At 39.3% G+C, this 19,591-nt stretch overlaps 1 long non-coding RNA gene and 1 other non-coding gene across 3 annotated transcripts; both read left to right on the top strand.

Moving 5' to 3' along the window:
* Positions 1 to 1,721: 1,721 nt before the first annotated feature.
* Positions 1,722 to 5,098, top strand: LOC131221488 (uncharacterized). 2 transcript variants are annotated; one of them, XR_009159311.1, is made up of 6 exons: positions 1,722 to 1,802; positions 2,153 to 2,704; positions 2,855 to 2,975; positions 4,527 to 4,653; positions 4,761 to 4,815; positions 5,045 to 5,098. It is a non-coding gene; the product is annotated as an uncharacterized LOC131221488 (long non-coding RNA). The 2 variants fall into 2 exon arrangements; XR_009159310.1 differs by having other exon boundaries at positions 1,722 to 2,704.
* A 10,531-nt stretch (positions 5,099 to 15,629) lies between these two features.
* On the top strand, positions 15,630 to 15,736 carry LOC131222066 (small nucleolar RNA R71). Its single transcript, XR_009159774.1, has one exon. It is a non-coding gene; the product is annotated as a small nucleolar RNA R71 (small nucleolar RNA).
* The last annotated feature ends 3,855 nt before the right edge of the window (positions 15,737 to 19,591 follow it).

Genomic DNA, 19,591 nt, shown 5'->3' with positions numbered 1-19,591 from the left:
ATACCATTAATCATTAAAAATAATCATTTATGTCCTTCACACATTTAAAAGAACTCCTACCTAATTAATGGACTAGATTTCATTTACATTTACTGCATGCATAAATATATTACATGTGCAGCTTCCTAATTCATCCCATTTTCTCTTGAAATCCATTGCCTATTTTGGATATCAACTAATGTTAATAAATCCACTTCAACCATTAAGATGACACACTAAAAATCTATGCCTAATGTCCAAAAATTAGGGGCATACGTGATTCAGGTGGGCCAAACCAATGAAAATAGTTTGGAGAGTGAGTTTTACTTGTACATTGTTTTCAATCATGTGGTCCATTTGAACCATAGATGATGCTGATTTTTTAACCCATGGTTCTAACACCGGGTGACTCACCGGATGGTTGGGGTGGATTTCACTTTAACACTAAAGTGGGGCCACCACTGGTGGCTACTTTTCCTCTTAGAAATAACTTTTCTTAGTATTAAATAGCATTAATTGGTCCTTGAATTCATCAACTAGTTGGACGAAAATGCAATGTCCAACTAGTGTGTGTGAGCATTTCTATATATATAATAAAAACAAAGGATTATTACCAATGGCTTTTGTTTGTCGGTAAAAACATTAGCGACGGTTATCTGCCGTCGGGAAAAATTTAAATATTTTTTTACCGACGTGGGAACCTTTTCCCGTAGGTTTTAGTTCGTTGGAAAAAACTGACATATTTTGGCGGAACCTTTTCCCGACGGTTTTAGTTCGTCTGCAAAACTGTGGCGGGAACCTTTTCCCGACGGTTTAAGTTCGTCGGCACAATTATGCCATGGTAGGAACCTTTTTCCGACGGTTTTAGTTCGTCGGCAAAACTGTCATACTTTCGGCCAAGGCGGGAATCAATTTGGTCCTGGCGGGAACCTTTTTCCGACGGTTTGAGTTCGTCGGCAAAACTGTCATACTTTCGGCAAAGGCGGGAATCTTTGGTCCCTGGCGGGAACCTTTCCCCGACGGTTTTAGTTCGTCGGAAAAATTAACATGCTTTGATAGGAACCTTTTTCCGACGGTTTAGTTCGTCGGTAAAACGGTCATGCTTTGGGCTACGAATGTATGGGATTTATTCCGACGGTTGATATCCGTCGGAAAACATATTTTTACCGATGCCTGTCTGTCGGTATTTACATCCTACCAGATTTTTTTCGACGCTTCAAGTCCGTCGGGAAAACACTTACCAACGACTACTGCTTTGCGTTGATTATAAAATTGTATAGGATTTTTGCCGACGATTGATGTCCGTTGGTAAAAACACATTTACCAACGAAACTGTTTTTATCAGCACCAACATTGTACCGGATTTTTGCCGACGTGTCATGTCCGTCGGGAAAAATACTTTTACCGACAAGGATGTAGTTGGTAATTACATCTTGCCAGATTTTTTCCGACGGTTCATGTCCGTCGGGAAAAACAATTTCGTTAGTAACAGTAAATTTTTCGATTTTTTTTTTTCAAAAAATAAAAATAACCATTACCAATGAAAATTTACATTGGTAAAAGTTTACTTTTACCTACGAAATTACAATTTTCGTCAGTAAAAGTAGACTTTTCCCTACGAAATTATAATTTCATAGGTAGAAAACTTTTACCAACGAAAATCATTTTCGTTGGTAAAAGTCCTTTTTACCTACGAAAAAAAATTATAGGTAAAAGTTTCGTCGGTAAAAATCCTATTTCAAGCACTTGTTGTCCTCATGCATGATATGGGTCCAAACTGGGAGCTGATAAGTGATGCTATCAACAGTACCCTGCAGTTCAAGGTGAAGTTGTATTTGGATCTTTTTCTTTGGTTATACTAGGAGCACAGTAACTTATAGTGATCTAAGGGAGCTGGAGCATTTTCTGAGTATGGAGCACAGTAATTTCATATTATTTACGAATTACTAGAATATGAAGGACAGCTTATTAAATGTGTTGACGCGCTTGGCCGTAATGAAAATGATACTATTTAATAGTTAGAAAATGAGTTTCCAATGGTGGAAATCTAAGGAGCAAATTGTATGCTGAATATTTGCTGCTAGAAGTGCAGTATGAAGACATTATTACAGTATTTTTAATGTCTGTTTAAAGTCACAAGCCTCACATTTATTTTAATGTCTGTAACTTGCAGTATGAAGGTCTCAAACACCGAGTGTTTGAGTGTTCCTTGGCTGACCTTCAGGCTGATGAGGATCAGTCCTACAGGATTTTACAACCGACAAATTAAGATCGCTGGTCCGTAAGTGGCAAACCTTGATCGAGGCGCATGTACATGTGAAGACGACAGACAACTACACCCTGAGAATGTTTTGCATTGGATTCACCAAGAGGCGCCCTAACCAGGTTAAGCGAACCTGTTATGCCCAGTCAAGCCAAATCAGACAGATTTGCAGAAAAATGAGGGAAATCATGGTTAACCAGGCAACGTCCTGTGATCTCAAGGAGTTGGTGCTTAAGGTTTAGTGTTTTCATTTTCCCTTTCTATCTTCAATTTTCATGGAATGTTTGAGGATTTTGTTTTAGTGGATGGAGAATTTTGAGAGATGACAATAAGAAATATACATGTAACTGTGGTGCAGATATGGTTTCTGCGGGCTGTGGTGCAGATATACATGTAACTGTTAAAATAGAAAGTGCAGACTCCACACCAAATCTGCATTCTATCATTTCTACATCTGATGGGGTAATCAACTTAATCATTCCATTGCCAATCTTAAAAAATGCTGTTAAGTTTAAAAAATATTTATCTTTCTGTCTGAACAAATGCTTGTTTCTTTTGTACTGTCTTAGTTATCTTTTTGAACAAATGCTTGTTTCTTTTGTACTATCTTAGATATCTTTTCAGAGGCTATTGAACAAGCAAGGTGGAAAGCGAGCTACCTGGGAGTATCCATTTACTATGGCTGGTGTAAATATCACATTCATGATCATACAAATGCTAGATTTGAACTCCCGTAAGAGTAATCTCTCTCTCTCTCTCTCTCTCTCTCTCTCTCTCTCTCTCTCTCTCCCCTTCCCTCCCTCCCTACCTCTGTGTGTGTGTGTTCATGTGTGTGTTCTTTGTGACACACACTAACAGGTCCCAAGCCCAGGTAAATTTGGACGGTTGGTGTCAGATGGGCAGCTCAGCATTCTTGAGAAGCTGACCTGAAATAGCTGAGACAAAGCTATGATGATGACACACATATACATATAGATGGAATGAGTGTTTTTCCTTTTTCTTTTTTCTTTTATGTAATTATTGCCACGGATATTAGTAATATTCTCAAGGCATTGGTATCATCATATCATGATCCTGGTATGAGCACTGCATGAATAATGTTGTGTTCAGTTCATTGCTATCTGAATCTGGGTTCCGTTTTTCATGAAACCAAAAATGGCAAAAAACAAAAAAGAAAAGAAAAGAAAAATACATGGCACCAATCTCTGCATCAGTGTTTGTAAACGAATCTGTCATAGCCTATAAACTTGAAATTCTATGGAATGTGTAGCTACCTGATTGAGAACTTGTCACTAATGATGGCTTATATATATTTGCAGCAAAACGAATCTGTCACTAATGATGGCTTTCAGGTTAGACAGAAGTGTCTATGGCCCTCAGACCTGAGAATATGTTTTTATACGTGGGGCAGGCCCGTGGTGTAGTGATCTAGACTGTTGATCTGATGGCCCATTTTGGAATTGGGAATTTCCAAAAAATCTCACTGATATGACAATCCTAACTGATTGGGAAGAAGAAACAACAACGGCCTACATTTTCAGGGAAAAGGCCAGAGATTGGAACGACTGGGATCTTCCAATCTTTTCATGCCTTGTTTTGCATCTAAACAGGGCTGGGTATTTGGGGATCCTTTTTCTTTTGACTTTTGCCCCTTTTTTTTCTAAAGACTAAAAACTTTGATACTGACAGTGTGCAATGGAGGTTACGTAGGCACCTAGATTACTTAAAAATTGTGTACGTGGTGTACAGGTCATTGAATTGTCCAAATTATGGCCCAGTTTAGATGTATAATGAACAGAAAAGTTATGCTTGTTTGATCATCTATTGGTTTTGTGCTGAGTTATTTGATGGAAATGATGCCCATGGATCAGTAATCCAGACCATTCATCCATTGCATCCCAGTGGACAGATTGTGCCCTGAGAATCCCCTAGATTTGTTGCATCCTTTTAGCAACAAATCTGGGACTTCTCTCAATTGGAACTAACCACCTACAGGCACCTATACTGCTATATGCAGTACAAGGCATTTTTTAGCTCCGTGATGTAAAAAAGGTTTTTTTTTTTTTTCATTTTCTTTTTCCATTTCATGGCTGAACACCCGTACTGCAAATTGTGGTAGAGGTGCCTGGAGGTTATCAGTTCTCTTTTTTAATTCAGTGCGGGTCACTTGATTCTCCTACTATAGTCCACAAATGGAAATGTTAACATTGTCTCACAGTAGATTTTATTTTTTTTACTAGTTACGCTGTTTGTCGAAGATCCTGAAATTTGATATGGGTTACAGGAATTTGCAGCCCCAAACAAATCACTGTTCCAAAATTGAAAGCCTACCTACTGATTTGCAGCCCCAAACAAATCACCAAAGAAGAAACTGATGTATCGACTCACCAATCGAAAGTTTCCCTATGAAGGTAAGTTGTGTACACATCCCTTTTTATATTCAAGCCATTCCCTTGATTTATGCAAAACTAGGCTACCCAAAATTTATGGACAACTCCCATTGCCTTTGATCTGCTAGAACTAGCATGTGTGGATTGGCAAAAGTGTGAATGCACTTGGCGTAATTAGTAGTGGTGAGGATCTCCCACAATATTGATAAAACTCTATAAAATAGGAAATAACTCAAATTATTATCATAATATGTTGTGCACTCTCTTGGGGCTGTGTATTAGGGCTCAATACACAGTCATATGGTTGTGTATATAGTTGAACATGTATATACCCTTACCATTGTGTATATTCTGCCATATGAGGAATTTCCTACATATATACCATCAACATGATTGTTTTATTTGTACACAGAGATAGACATGCTCTAGGGAGTAACATGAAGAAAATGTAGAATCAGTATATATATATATATATATATATATATATATATATATATATATATATATATATATATAGGGAGTATGTTGTATATATAGGGAGTAACATGAAGAAAACGTAGAAACAGGTCCCCTAGAAATGCGTATGTTGAAGGTAGGCGCAGCAGTCACCGGTGGCACTGTCACAGTTGAAGGTTGCGGCACAAGCAGTTTACAGGTATTACAACTCTCTTCCATGTCTACATTTGCTGCTTTTTGTACTCATGTACATGTCATCTCACAGATCTTACAATCAGTATTGGACATGACTCCATTTACATTCAGCATCAAACTGGCTGCAGTTGCTTCTCGTAAGGAACACATAAATCTGGAGCAATGGCTGAACGAAAATCTGAGCACATACAAGGATACTTTTTTTGAGGTGATTCACATGCTTTATTTCATTGCCATTGTATGAATGAACTTGTCCTCAATATATGCTGCATTTTTTTTCTCTTAAAGCTTCTTGAACATGAAAATGTTTAGAGTCCACTCATGGACATGTCTTTCTTTCTTTTTTCCCAGGATTGCCTCAAGTTCTTAAAAGAAATACCTTCTGCAGCAACAAATGATGCATCTGCCAATCCTTTCCAACATTCCAGCTCTGTCATGAATCTTTATCTAGAGACAAGTTCTACTCTTTTGAAGGTTTTTGCTTCCAAAATTTCTTTTTCTATTACCTATACATAGCGTTATAGAGAACTATTATGCATATTGTAGTTTACATGAATATTTCACAGGTCCTTCAAGCCCATTCTGGCCAGCTCATCTCCCACCAACTTTCTGAGGAATTGAGAAGGTTGCAGGCATCATCTGTGCATGCTAATCCAAGATTGCAAAATGGTGGAGGTACAAATTCATCAACACATGATGCATCATATCTGATTATTCACTAGCCTCTTCAGATCAACAGAAAATAATCTTTTTTAGCATCTCTTGTCCAAACACAGTTCAAAATGTATGATTATTCACTAGCCCTTCACTCACTGTTGAAGTGTATGTTTGTTAAGTTGCACTCTTTGTCATGCAGCACATTGCGAACCTTGCTGGGAACAAAACTCTAGTTCTGCCTGTGCCTGCATTTAACGTCATCAATGGAGGATCACATGGTTTCACTGTCAACCTGAATTTTGCGAACCTTGTTGGGAACAGAACTCGGTACAAGCAGATTGTCAATTACTATTTTATTTTCCATCTTGAAAATTTCATTCATCTCAATGCATGTTATCTTTTTCTCTCCATAGGACATGTTTCCGAGGGGGTAAAACCCAAAGGCAGGGGAGCTCTGAAGAAGGCTCCTGCTAGAAAGGTGTGTTTGCAAATCCTGAAACTTCTTATTTCTCAAGTATCTCCCTGTTTTTGTGGACTTCTCATTGCCTTTTTGGTTTGGGTCTTTCAGCAGAAAATGCCGACTGCCGTTGATAGCAAAGAGGAAGATGATGAGGTGCTCGAGTTGAAAGAATGACTGGCAGCGTATAACATTGATTCTCCTTCAGATCAAACAGGTATATGATCATCCATGTGCAGTAAGCTTTCAGATCAAAGCGAAGCTGAGAATAGGGTGTTAGTTGATTGTAAATTGATAACCAGTAGATGCACATCCATGGATTTTTCGCTTGCGATTGTTGAGAAGCTATTTGGCTGCGAGAAGGCATTGGATCTTGCTGTTAATGAGAACTTTAAATAGACATATAACTATTATATTGGCATTGTACTTTTGTAAATGGAAATGAATAATTGTGTTTGATTGAATGAATGAATGAATAAGTGAATGATTTAGCCATGAATTGGATCTTGCTTATATGAGTTATCAGGGTGTACTACAATGGTAAGAGCTGCCATTACAAATTAAATTTTTATTAACAACAGGCATTAGCTACGGCTATTAACCGTAGCACTTTGTTGAAAACCGTAGCTCTTGCTAAATTCAGCTTTTTGCTACGGTTCTCATTTACTTTTAGCTACAGATAAAATCCGTAGCTATATATAATTTTAACCTACGGACAAAATTGCTACAGATTTAATCTGTACCTATAGTTTAATTAGCTACAACTATTAACCGTAGCATGTTTCTGGAAACCGCAGTTGTTGCTAATTTAAGCCTATTGCTACGGTTCGTTCTCAACTTTTAGCTACAAATATAATCCATAGCTTTAAATACATTAGTGCTACAGAAGCAACGGCTACGGATTTAATCCGTATCCTTTATCTCTATGGCCATGGAGTGGATCCGTAGCCATAGCTTTTCGACTTATAACTAGGTATCAATGACTACGGTCATGGTACGGATCTTAACCGTAGCCATATCCTTTTAGCTACAGTTTTTATCTGTAGCCTTTAGCCTGTTTTCTGGTGGTGATAGTACTTGATTAACTCTCTTCCAAAGTCTCACGATAACTTTGTAGATACTATGCGCCATGGTAGAGAGACCATTGATATTGAGACTATCATCTCAACCCTTCAGCTGAGGGTATGGAGAAAAAAGGACAACAGTTCAATTTTAGGATTAACGACTTTTGCAGAAAGGCAATGTAAAGTTTCAGCACATTCCCAAGGAAGGGAATGGCCTAGTAGCAGGTGTTCACTCCCCAAGTATAGGGTTGTGATGTAGTAATAAACTCGGTGAGACCGAGGTCGAATCCCAAGGGACTGAAACCTGTACGTAATCTAAAACTAAATAGAACTAGAACTAGATTAAGATGAAATCTAAATCAAATGAATTTGAAGAATAATGGTGAAATAGTAAACTAAAATATGTAAAATTCAGAGGTAGGGAACTAGGGATTCAGAGGATCCACTTGTAGAGATCAGGGAGATCTTATGTCTGCGTCAAAAACTCATCTGGACTTGGAGTCTATTTTCATCCAGTTGAAGGGTGTAACCATAAAAATCAAGACTGAACTTCTTTTGATATAATTTTCAAGAGATGAAAGGTGTATGAATTAGAATGGATTCCATCACCAAACCATGCCCAAGAGACAAAGTAAACAATAGAATTAAACTAATTATCAACCAATCAACAATGCATGAAGGTTAGGAAAGGTACCGTCATCCGACCATGCCCAGGAGATGATGGTGAACAATAGGGCTTCCTAACATCATAAACATAAAAAGTAAAGGAACATGCTCAAAGCTATCGCAGACCCAATGTAATTTTAGTCACAATAGACCATTAAAAACTAAAAACATTCCCTTAATTAAACCAAAAATCAACATCAGTTCAATCTAAATAAAAGGTACAAGCAAGAAGTTCTCTCATCACGTTACAAGCTTCACCTCTTAGCCCTAGCTAAGAGGTTTAGCCTAGAATAGACATGATTAGGCTTAGACCTCTAAACAATTTCATAGGCAAAATAAGAAAGAAATAAAAGAAGAAGAAGTAAAATTGAAACCGTCTTCACCGTCCTCTCTCTCTCACGTCCGTCCTCCCGTCTAGATTCCCGTCTCTCTCTCTTTCATCTTTCTTTTATAAGAGCCAGCAAGGTCGGTGGAGAGTTTCCGCATCAGAGGTGGCCACCCCGTCCATTAGATTTCTCTCAATTTTTCGGTCAGAATGGGCTGGTTTTTGTCGAGTTTTGGTGTGGTCCACTGATGTTTTTCTTCCGCCGTTCATCTTACGTTTGGACAGCTAAAATCATCTCTCCATTGTCTTCTGGAATTTCGCCTCCTAGGCTATGGTTACGCCTATACTCTGGAGTGAATGGACGGCTCAGATCGGTCGTACAATCGATCATGGTGGCCCATGAGGATTCGTCCGCAGCCCCTATTTCGTAACGGGATTGTGAAATCCTGGTTTGAGCGGGTCAGCTGTGGCTGACCGGTTTGACCGGATTTGGTGCGCCGTGCGTGCTTCTCTTGTGATGTACTCATGCACCGCAGGATAAGGTCCACTGTGATGCATCTTGGAAATTCGTTCCGTTCATCCACTTCCCCATATGATTTAAATGATTGAGTCCAAAATTGAGGCATATCCAGAGATCAGGTGGGCCCCAGATCAGTAAATTATGGGCTGATCTGTCCGTTGGGCCACTTCCACAGCGATCCAATGGATGATTTTTGATGTGTACGGTTAATTTTTTATCTTCAGGCTACATATAGAGTTTTGAACTGAACGGATGGTGGGAACCCTACGATCTTGCATTCTGGACGTCCTTCGGGCTACTTGAGCATCAGTTTCTCGATTTTCTTGGATCCTGGGCGTGCAAATCTGCCGATCTTGGTCCCCTTGGGCCCCGTCCAATGCCTTGGTGATGCCTGAGCTTTAAATCCTTGCTTTTAGCATCCTTTCCAGTCCATGCTCGTAAATATACTCTGCATCACAAATACGATTAAATCGGGTCATTAAACGGTATCATGCTTGTAAATCTAGGCAATAATTGGGGTCTAATATGTAATATTTGACCCTCAACACAACCCCCAACCAGCATTTTGCTAGTCCCAAGCAAGATATGCGAAAAATAAATTGAGAATTACAGGACAATTTCTATAAACTCAAGTGATTTTCAAAAATAATCCAAAAATAGAAATCTAAGATTCATAATTGTTAGCATTACCTTCTCCTGAAATCAAGCTCATGTTAAACTTCATAATCAAGTTCAAATATTAATCTATTAATTAGAACAATTCTAAACATCGAGTTCCATGGGTGTATAGTGTAATCACGGCTTACCATCATTAAGAGATCCAATTATCAATTTCTATGATACATTAATGATCGAATGAACATTCAAGAAAACTAAAACCTAAACCAGAAATTGCCTTACAATTCTTTTTTTTCTTTTTTTTCTTCTTGTTTTTTTTTTCATTCTTTCAGCTTTTGATTTTTACATCAAGGGGAAAGGGAATTGCATCCACACCTATAAGGAGCAAACCTATGTTGAAGATCGTACACCCACCCCTTTCCTGATGACAACTGTTTTTTTAGCTAGGTACTCTTTTTTCTTTCTTTCATTCATTTTTTTTTTTTTATATATTCTTTGTATTGAACAAGATGGACAATTCCCCAGGTTGGTTCCTTCCATGCTTAATGATCACCAAGTTACAATTCAATATCGAACTGAAACCTTAATGTGCAAGCGAGATGTGTCCTGAGAATTCATGACTCAATCAATGTTTACAACTTCTAATAATGGATTAACAATTCAAACTGAGCTGTGAAATCTAACAGATAACTGAATCCAAGAGTCATAAATTGCCAACATCATGTATTTTGCAATTCCAAGTGTCCTAGATGGCCATCAAAATCACTTTGAATTCATACGAAATTCCAGAAAAATTAACAATTTTCACAATTTTCGCTCAAGACCAAGAAAACACTGATTAGGAAACCTAATCTCCCACCCCCAACCTAAAATCTACATTGTCCTCAATGTAAAAGAAATAGGCATGCAATGCACATGGGACAACGAAAATATAAGAGGAGTGATGGAAAGATAGTACCTGGATGAAAGAATCAAGAGGCTTTCCAAAGATATCTACGTAAGAGCGGGTCAGCACAAGAGAGAAACCAACAGAAGTAAAATAAAAATAACAAAAATAAAATCCTACCTACACCACTTTCGCAGGTGCTCTCGATTGCATTTAGCGTATGCAATAAGCCTTTAAACCCCTAGGTTGCCCCTAGTAGACGAGTTGTAGTCTCGTGATGGTTTGCAGCAATGTTACCCACAAACATTGAACTCGAAAAATGAAATGGAATTAAAAGCTGGGTTGCCTCCCAGGAGCGCTAAGTTTAACGTCTTCAGCTAGACAAGAATGGACCATGAATTAATCAATCTTGATAACCTGGGTCCACCAACTAAATCAGACTAGGAGATTAATCCTAGTAAACAGGATCAGTCAGAGGTATGGACATGTCCTCTGAATCAAATTTCTCGACAAATGGCTTTAAGCGATGTCCATTTACTTTAAACTCCTTGCCATTGTCAGGATCTCTTATCTCAACGGCCCCATGAGGATACGCAGTGACCACAATGTAAGGGCCAGTCCAACGAGATCGAAGCTTACCTGGAAAGAGATGTAATCGAGAATTATACAAAAGGACTTTTTGACCAGGTGTGAATGATTTTCGTAGAATATGTTGGTCATGAAACGCCTTCATTCTGTCTTTGTAAATTCTCGAGTTCTCGTACGCATCGTTCCGGATTTCTTCAAGTTCATTTAATTGAAGTTTACGTAGCGAGCCAGCGTTGTCCAGATTGAAATTCAGATTTTTGATCGCCCAGTACGCTTTATGTTCCAACTCCACAGGCAAGTGACAAACTTTCCCATAGACAAGTCTAAAGGGAGACGTTCCAATAAGGGTTTTAAAAGCAGTACGGTATGCCCATAAGGCATCGGTCAATCGGATTGACCAATCCTTACGATCAGGGTTAACCATTTTCTCTAGGATATGTTTGATCTCCCTATTGAAAATCTCAGCTTGTCCACTTGTTTGTGGATGGTATGGGGTACTCATCTTATGAGAGATACCGTATTTCTTCATTAAGCTCTCAAATGGTTTATTACAAAAGTGTGAGCCCCCATCACTAATGATGGCTCGAGGCGTCCCGAACCACGAAAGGATGTTCTCTTTTAAGAATTTAATGACCGTGCGATAGTCATTATTTCGGCACAGAATTGCTTCGACCCATTTAGTGACATAATCTACGGCGAGCAAAATATACAAATTTTCAAATGATTGGGGGAATGGTCCCATGAAATCAATGCCCCAGCAGTTAAATGCTTTTATGATAAGGATGGGATTCAAAGGCATCATATTTCGACGGGATAATGCTCCCAATTTTTGACAACGCTCACAAGCTTTGCAAAACTCATGAGTGTCCCTGAACATAGTGGGACAATAAAAGCCACACTATAAAATCTTGGCCATGGTCTTTTTAGCAGAAAAGTGACCACCACAGGCCTTTGAGTGACAGAAGGAGATGACACTCTGATGCTCATCGTCTGACACATATCTCCTCAAGATTTGGTCCGGGCAATATTTAAATAAATATGGATCGTCCTAAAAAAAGTTGCGTACCTTGGTAAAGAATTTCTTCTTATCTTGTGCGGTCCAATGCGTTGGTATGGAACCTGTGGCAAGATAATTGGCAATATTAGCGAACCAAGGCGAATGAGAGACTCTGAATAGTTGTTTATCAGGGAACATGTTATTGATATGGGTCACCTCAGGGGAATCAGAGGTATTAAGGCGAGACAGATGATCGGCCACTACGTTCTCTACTCCCTTTTTATCTTTAATTTCCAAATCAAATTCTTGGAATAGAAGGATCCATCGTATCAGGCGAGGCTTAAAATCATTCTTAGAAAGAAGATACTTAAGTGCCGCATGATCTGTGTAGATAATGATCTTGAATCCGATCAAGTAGGACCTAAATTTATCCAAAGCGAACACTACGGCTAGGAGTTCTTTTTCCATAGTCGAGTAGTTCACTTGGGCAGAATTTAAAGTTCTACTTGCGTAATGAATGACGTAGGGCCTCTTATCTTTTCTCTGGCCTAGAACCGCTCCAAGAGCATAATTAAAAGCATCGCACATAAGCTCAAAAGGAAGGCTCCAATCGGGTAGCTGCATGGTAGGTGCAGTGGTTAACATGCCCTTAAGCTTGGTGAGAGCTTCCTGACATTGCTCAGTCCACTCGTATGGTGCATCCTTTTGCAGAAGATTACATAAGGGACGAGAGAGGAGACTAAAGTCCTTTATGAATCGTCTATAAAATCCTGTGTGTCCTAAGAAGGATCTCACATCTCTGATGTTCTTGAGCAGAGGTAGGTTAGAGATAAGATCGATTTTTGCCTTATCCACCTCGATTCCTTTGGATGAGATAATATGTCCAAGGACAATTCCCTTATGAACCATGAAATGACACTTCTCCCAATTAAGTACCAAGTTCTTTTCTTCACATCTTTTCAGCACACATTTAAGACTCTCTAAGCACTTGCTGAAAGATGAACCGAAAACAGAGAAATCGTCCATGAAGATTTCTAGATATTTCCCCACCATGTCAGAAAAGATACTCATCATACATCGCTGAAAGGTGGCAGGGGCATTACATAATCCGAATGGCATCCTTCTGTAAGTAAAGGTGCCGTAGGGACATGTAAATGTAGTCTTTTCCTGGTCCTCAGGGGCGATTTCAATCTGATTATAGCCTGAATACCTATCAAGGAAACAATAATAGGAATGACCAGTTAGCCTTTCTAAGATTTGATTAATGAAGGGCAAAGGAAAGTGGTCCTTCCTCGTGACGGTATTCAACTTCCTATAGTTAATGCACATTCTCCAACCAGCAGTGATCCTAGGTGGCACGAGTTCATTGTTGGCATTGGCTACAATGGTGATTCTGGACTTCTTAGGAACCACCTGAGTTGGACTCACCCATTGACTATCGGATATAGGGTATATGATACTCATATCTAATAGTTTAAAAACCTCGGCCTTAATCACTTCCCTCATGTTTGGATTTAGTCTACGTTGTGATTACCGAGTGGTCTTAGCATTATCCTTAAGATAAATGCGGTGAGTACAAATCGAGGGATTGATTCCCTTGAGGTCCGCTCTCGTCCATTCAAGGGCTCCCTTATGCTCAATGAGAGTAGATATGAGCGTACTCTCCTGTTTTTTCTCCAGGTGGGCAGAGATCACCACTGGGTATGTCTCATCTTGACCTAAATAGACATATTTTAAATCAGAGGGCAAAGGTTTTAGGTCAAGCTTCGGTGGCTTGAGATTAGACGGTAGAGGCACTACATCAGTTTGGGGCAACTCTTCAAATTGTGGCCTCCACCAATTAACTTCAAGTACTAGAGCAGTATCAAACATTGCACCCGTCTCCCTAATCATGTCATCATCAAAATCATGGGAGAGGGCCAGGCACATCTCTAGAGAGTTAGAGGATAAGGCTAGAGGTGTCGTATCTTCCACTAAAGAATCAATCATGTTAATGTTATGGAAATCGCCATCATCCTCTGAGTTGCTGCCGTTATTGAAAAAGATGTTTGACTCCAATGTCATATTCCCAAAAGACATAGTCATAACACCATTCCTGTAATTGATAATTACGTTTGAAGTGGCAAAGAATGGGCAACCAAGAATGACGGGAATCTGAGTGCTCATGTTATTGATGGGTTCGGTGTCCAGGATGATAAAATCTATAGGGTAGTAAAATCTATCAACTTGGACCAACACATCCTCAATTATCCCTCTTGGTACACGAACAGAGCGATCAGCAAGTTGTAGTGTGGTTAGGGTGGGTTTTAATTCACCCAAACCTAACTATTTGTATACCGAGTAGGGAATCAGATTGACGCTCGCTCCTAAGTCAAGAAGTGCATGATCAATTCGATGGTCCCCGATTACACATGATATGGTTGGGCTACCGGGATCTTTGAATTTTTGTGGCACGTCTTGCTTTAGGATGACACTCACTTTCTCGGTCAAGAAGATCTTCTTTTGAATACTTTACCATCGTTTGGTCGTGCATAAGTCTTTTAGGAATTTGGCATATGAAGGTATCTGTTTTACGACATCAAGTAGAGGAATGTTGACTTTCACTTGTTTCAACACCTCTAGGATATCCTGAGAGTTAGAGAGAGGTTTTGGTGCGACCAACCGTTGGGGAAATGGAGCAACTGGCTTTTCTAGAAGTTCCGGTTCTAATTTTTGTGGGGCCTCACTAGATCCATTATTGTTGTCCTCTTCTGGTTCTTGAGGCTTTTCGGGCCTAACCGGAAGGGTTTTATCAATGATCTTCCCACTCCTAAGAGTGGTGATGGATTTAGCGTGCCCCATTTGATTTGAAGAGCTGGGATCACTTATCTCGTATTGCGGTTTAGGATTGGGGAGCGGTTGTGCAGGAAGCATCCCCTTTTCTATAACCGTCATACGTGAATCCATCTTTTGCATAAAGTCTCGTATTGCCTGGGTCAGCTCTTGCATGGAATTTTGAACCGGTTCTTCTTGAGGTTTTCCCTGATTTGGATTTTGATTGAAGAAACTTTGAGGGGTAGCAGTTTGTCCATTTCTCCAACTAAAGTTTGGATGATTTTTCCAACCAGGATTATACGTATTAGAGGTTGGTCCATTGAAAGGTCTTTGATAATTATTTACGGCATTGGATTGTTCATTCAACACTTCTCAAAAGGTGGGTATCGTAGGACAATTTTCAGTTGTATGAATGTTGCAATCACAGATGCCGCAAACACTTTCATTAACCTTATCCTTCTTTCCTTCCATGGCCTCAACTTTCCTTATGAGCGTAGTCACTTTACACTTGAGATCATCCTCTTCTTTCAAGAGATACAATCCACCTTTCTCCTTTAATTGAGTCGGCCTAGACGTGGTGTTCGACTTTGGGTAATAGTCCCATGATTGTGTTTTTTCAGCAAGACTATCGAGGTAATCCCATACCTCATCAACGTTTTTATTAATGAATTCTCTATTACACATTGTCTCGACCATTTGGCGCATGGAAGATGTCAGTCCATCATAGAAAAAATTTGTAATGCGCCACGTTTCAAAGCCGTGTTGTGGGCATGAACTGACCAAATCCTTGAACCTTTCCCAACATTGGTAAAATGTTTCATCCTCCTTTTGGGTGAAGTTCATGATTGCTTTTCTAAGGGTAATCGTTTTATGATGTGGAAAGAATTTCTTTATAAATTCCCTTTGCATATCATTCCATGTGCCAATGGATCTAGGACGCAGTGAATGTAACCACGTCTTAGCCTTCTCTTTTAAGGAAAAAGGAAAGAGTCTCAGCCTGACTGTGTCCTTAGACACATTTTGAAAATATAAAGTGGCTCTGATCTCATCAAACTCTTTCAAATGTAGATATGGTTCTTCAGATTCAAGCCCATGGAACTTAGGAAGGAGTTGGATAACCCCTGGCTTGATGTCCATATGTCTTGTATTTTCAGGAAAAATCATGCATGAGGGCGTACTCACCCCCGCTGGTTGTAAATAATCTCGTAAAGTACGTGGCGGGGGTGCTTGATACACCTCATTCTCATCCTGAATGTCCTCCACCCTAGGTTGGGGTAGAAGAGGTTGGTTTTCAGCCATCACTTCAATTAACTCAGGGGATTTCGAGTGGTGTCTAGTCCTGCGATGGATAGTCAACCCCTCAACCAATCCTCCTTCAGTCAAGAGACGTCGAGTGTTGTCACGGGCCCACTTGGGCATGAAACACTCGCAGCCCTCAATCAAATTCGAAACCTAATCCTAAGAAAGGAAAAGAAAATCTAAAAAGAAAGAGAGGGTTGGAAAGAAGTTACCAATTTGGAGTCCCTCAGTTAAAAACCTGCAAAAGAAAATAAAACAAGTCAGTTTCTAAAGAGAAGGTCTAGAATTAGAAAATCCTTAAAAAGAAAGATAGAAGTAAACTAGTTTCTAACAGAAGAAATTCCTAAAAGAAAGTGAAAATTTCTAAAATAAATTAGGAAAGAAAGTTAGATTCTAAAAGAGTTAGAATTAGAAAGTTACTAAAAATAAAATAAAGGAAAGATGAGTTAGTTTCTAAATTTAGAAAGAATTTCTAAAAAGGGAAATAACTAACCAAGTTTCTAAAAACAAAAGAGGAAAGCTTCTAAACTAAACTATTTCCTAAAAATAGGAAAAATACTAGAATTAGAAAATTTCTAAAACTCAAACCCTAAAAAATAGAAAAAGTAGAGGAATTAGAAAAAGATTACCAATTTAGAAGTTTATGTCAGGATCCTACAAAACATGAAACAAGTTAGTTCTAAAAATCAAATAGAAATATTAAAACCCTAAAATTTAGAAAAATCCTAATCTTAAGCTGATCTTAAAAGTAGTTAAACTCAGACAACGTAGCCGTCAATCCCAAAAGAATCCTGTTCACTCCCCAAGTATAGGGTTGTGATGTAGTAATAAACTCGGTGAGATCGAGGTCGAATCCCAAGGAACTGATACCTGTACGTTATCTGAAACTAAGTAAAACGAGAACTAGATTAAGATGAAATCTAAATCGAATGGATTTGAGGAATAATGATGAAATAGTAAAATAAAATATGTAGAATTCAAAGGTAGGGAACTAGGGATTCAGAGGATCCACTTGTAGAGATCAGGGAGATCTTATGTCTGTATCAAAAGCTCATCTGGACTTGGAGTCTATCTTCATCCAGTTGAAGGGTGTAACCATAAAAATCAAGACCGAACTTCCTTTGATATAGTTTTTAAGAGATGAAAGGTGTATGAATTAGAATGGATTCCATCACCAAACCATGCCCGGGAGACAAAGCAAACAATAGAATTAAACTAATTGGCAACCAATCATTGATGTATGAAGGTTAGGAAGGGTACCGTCATCTAACCATGCCCAGGAGACGATGGTGAACAACAGGGCTTCCTGACATCATAAACATAAAAAGTAAATGAACATGCTCAAAGCTATCGCAGACCCATTGTAATTTTAGTCACAACAGACCATTAAAAACTAAAAACATTCCCTTAATTAAACTAAAAATCAATATCAGTTCAATCTAAACAAAAGGCACAAGCAAGAAGTTCTCCCATCACGCTAAAAGCTTCACCTCTTAGCCCTAGCTAAGAGGTTTAGCCTAGAATAGACATGATTAGGCTTAGACCTCTAAACAATTTCATAGGCAAAATAAGAAAGAAATAAAAGAAGAAGAAGTAAAATTGAAACCGTCTTCACCGTCCTCTCTCTCTCACGTCCGCCCTCCCGTCTAGATCCCCGTCTCTCTCTCTTTCATCTTTCTTTTATAAGAGCCAGCAAGGTCGGTGGAGAGTTTCCGCATCAGAGGTGGTTTATATGCCTCAGTGTTGTTTACGCAGCAAGGGGCTAGTTTTTGTCAAGTTTTGGTGTGGCCCACTGCTATTTTTCTTTCGCCGTTCATCTTACGTTTGGACAGCTGAAATCATCTCTCCATTGTCTTCTGGAATTCCGCCTCCTAGGCGATGGTTACACCTATACTCTGGAGTGAATGGACGGCTCAGATCGGTCGAATAATCGATCATGGTGGCCCACGAGGATTCATCCGCAGCCCCTGTTTTGCAACGGGATTGCGAATCCTGCTTTGAGCGGGTTAGCGGTGGTAGACCGGTTTGACAGGATTTGGTCCGCCGCGTGTGCTTCTTTTGTGATGTACTCATGCACCGCAGGATAAGGTCCACTGTGATGCATCTCGGAAATCCGTTCCGTTCATCCACTTCCCCATATGATTTAAATGATTGAGTCCAAAATTGAGGCATATCCAGAGATCAGGTGGGCCCCAGATCGATAAATTGTGGGCTGATCTATCCGTCAGGCCACTTCCACAGCGATCCAATGGATGATTTTTGATGTGTACGGTTAATTTTTTATCTTCAGGCTACATATAGAGTTTTGAACTGAACGGATGGTGGGAACCCTACGATCTTGCATTCTGGTCGTCCTTCGGGCTACTTGAGCATCAGTTTCTCGATCTTCTTGGATCCTTGGCGTGCAAATCTGCCGATCTTGGTCCCCTGGGGCCCCGTCCAATGCCTTGGTGATGCCTGAGCTTTAAATCCTTGCTTTTAGCATCCTTTCCAGTCCATGCTCGTAAATATACTCTGCATCACAAATACGATTAAATCGGGTCATTAAACGGTATCATGCTTGTAAATCCAGGCAATAATTGGGGTCTAATCTAGCTGATGGGATGGCCACATTGGGCAGCGGATATCAACCTTCAGCCTTATTTCATGTCATGGCTGATCTTTCAAGAGATGTCATGTCTTCTTCTTTAAAATAAAATTAAAAAAAAAAAAAAAAAAAAAAACTTTGGAAGCCTTCCAAGATATATAAAAACCAGCCTAAGACGTATATTTGCACACCTGATTAAAGCATGTATACAGAAACTAGAAAGCGTTGTCAACCAAACAAGAAAAAGGCTTGAGCAGCAACCTCTAAAGCATTTGTAAGTGACACCAAACTCCACCCCCAGCTTTATGTACTTCGAACTGCATTTGTCAGTGACATGAGTCCCTTTGATGTCCTTTGGAAGGTTTGCAACCTTCACAAACTGAAATTTATGGATCCTTGAGCTTCAGAGGCGTGTCAAATCATCCCCAACCAAATTGCATTCCCTCATTAAATGCTAGAGCTTACAATTTATTACTTTCATTGCTTTCATGTAATTAGGTAACCTAGGGAAGTTAAGCTAGCTATCCACCACAATCTTTAAGTCACTCTCAACCTCCAAGTTTTTTATTTTTATTTTTACCAATATTGTTTTTTATAAGTAAAATCCCAAAATTTTTAGGCGGCTTTCATAAAACAAAAAGAGGATTCAGGCCACCTATCATATCCATTTACAAGGTCACCATCTGCTATGGCAACTTGACCCTTAAAACTCTCTAATCGCCCCCAACCCCACCTTATCTAATAGATACATGCCCATGATTCAGATAGGCAAATCATTTTCCTTCATGAAGAGTCTATTTCCTCGTCTTTCACTACCATCTCTAGCCAGT

Source organism: Magnolia sinica, chromosome 12 (assembly GCF_029962835.1).
Source record: "Magnolia sinica isolate HGM2019 chromosome 12, MsV1, whole genome shotgun sequence".
Taxonomy (NCBI): Eukaryota; Viridiplantae; Streptophyta; class Magnoliopsida; order Magnoliales; family Magnoliaceae; genus Magnolia; species Magnolia sinica.
This window is presented reverse-complemented; position numbering and strand designations above follow the sequence as displayed.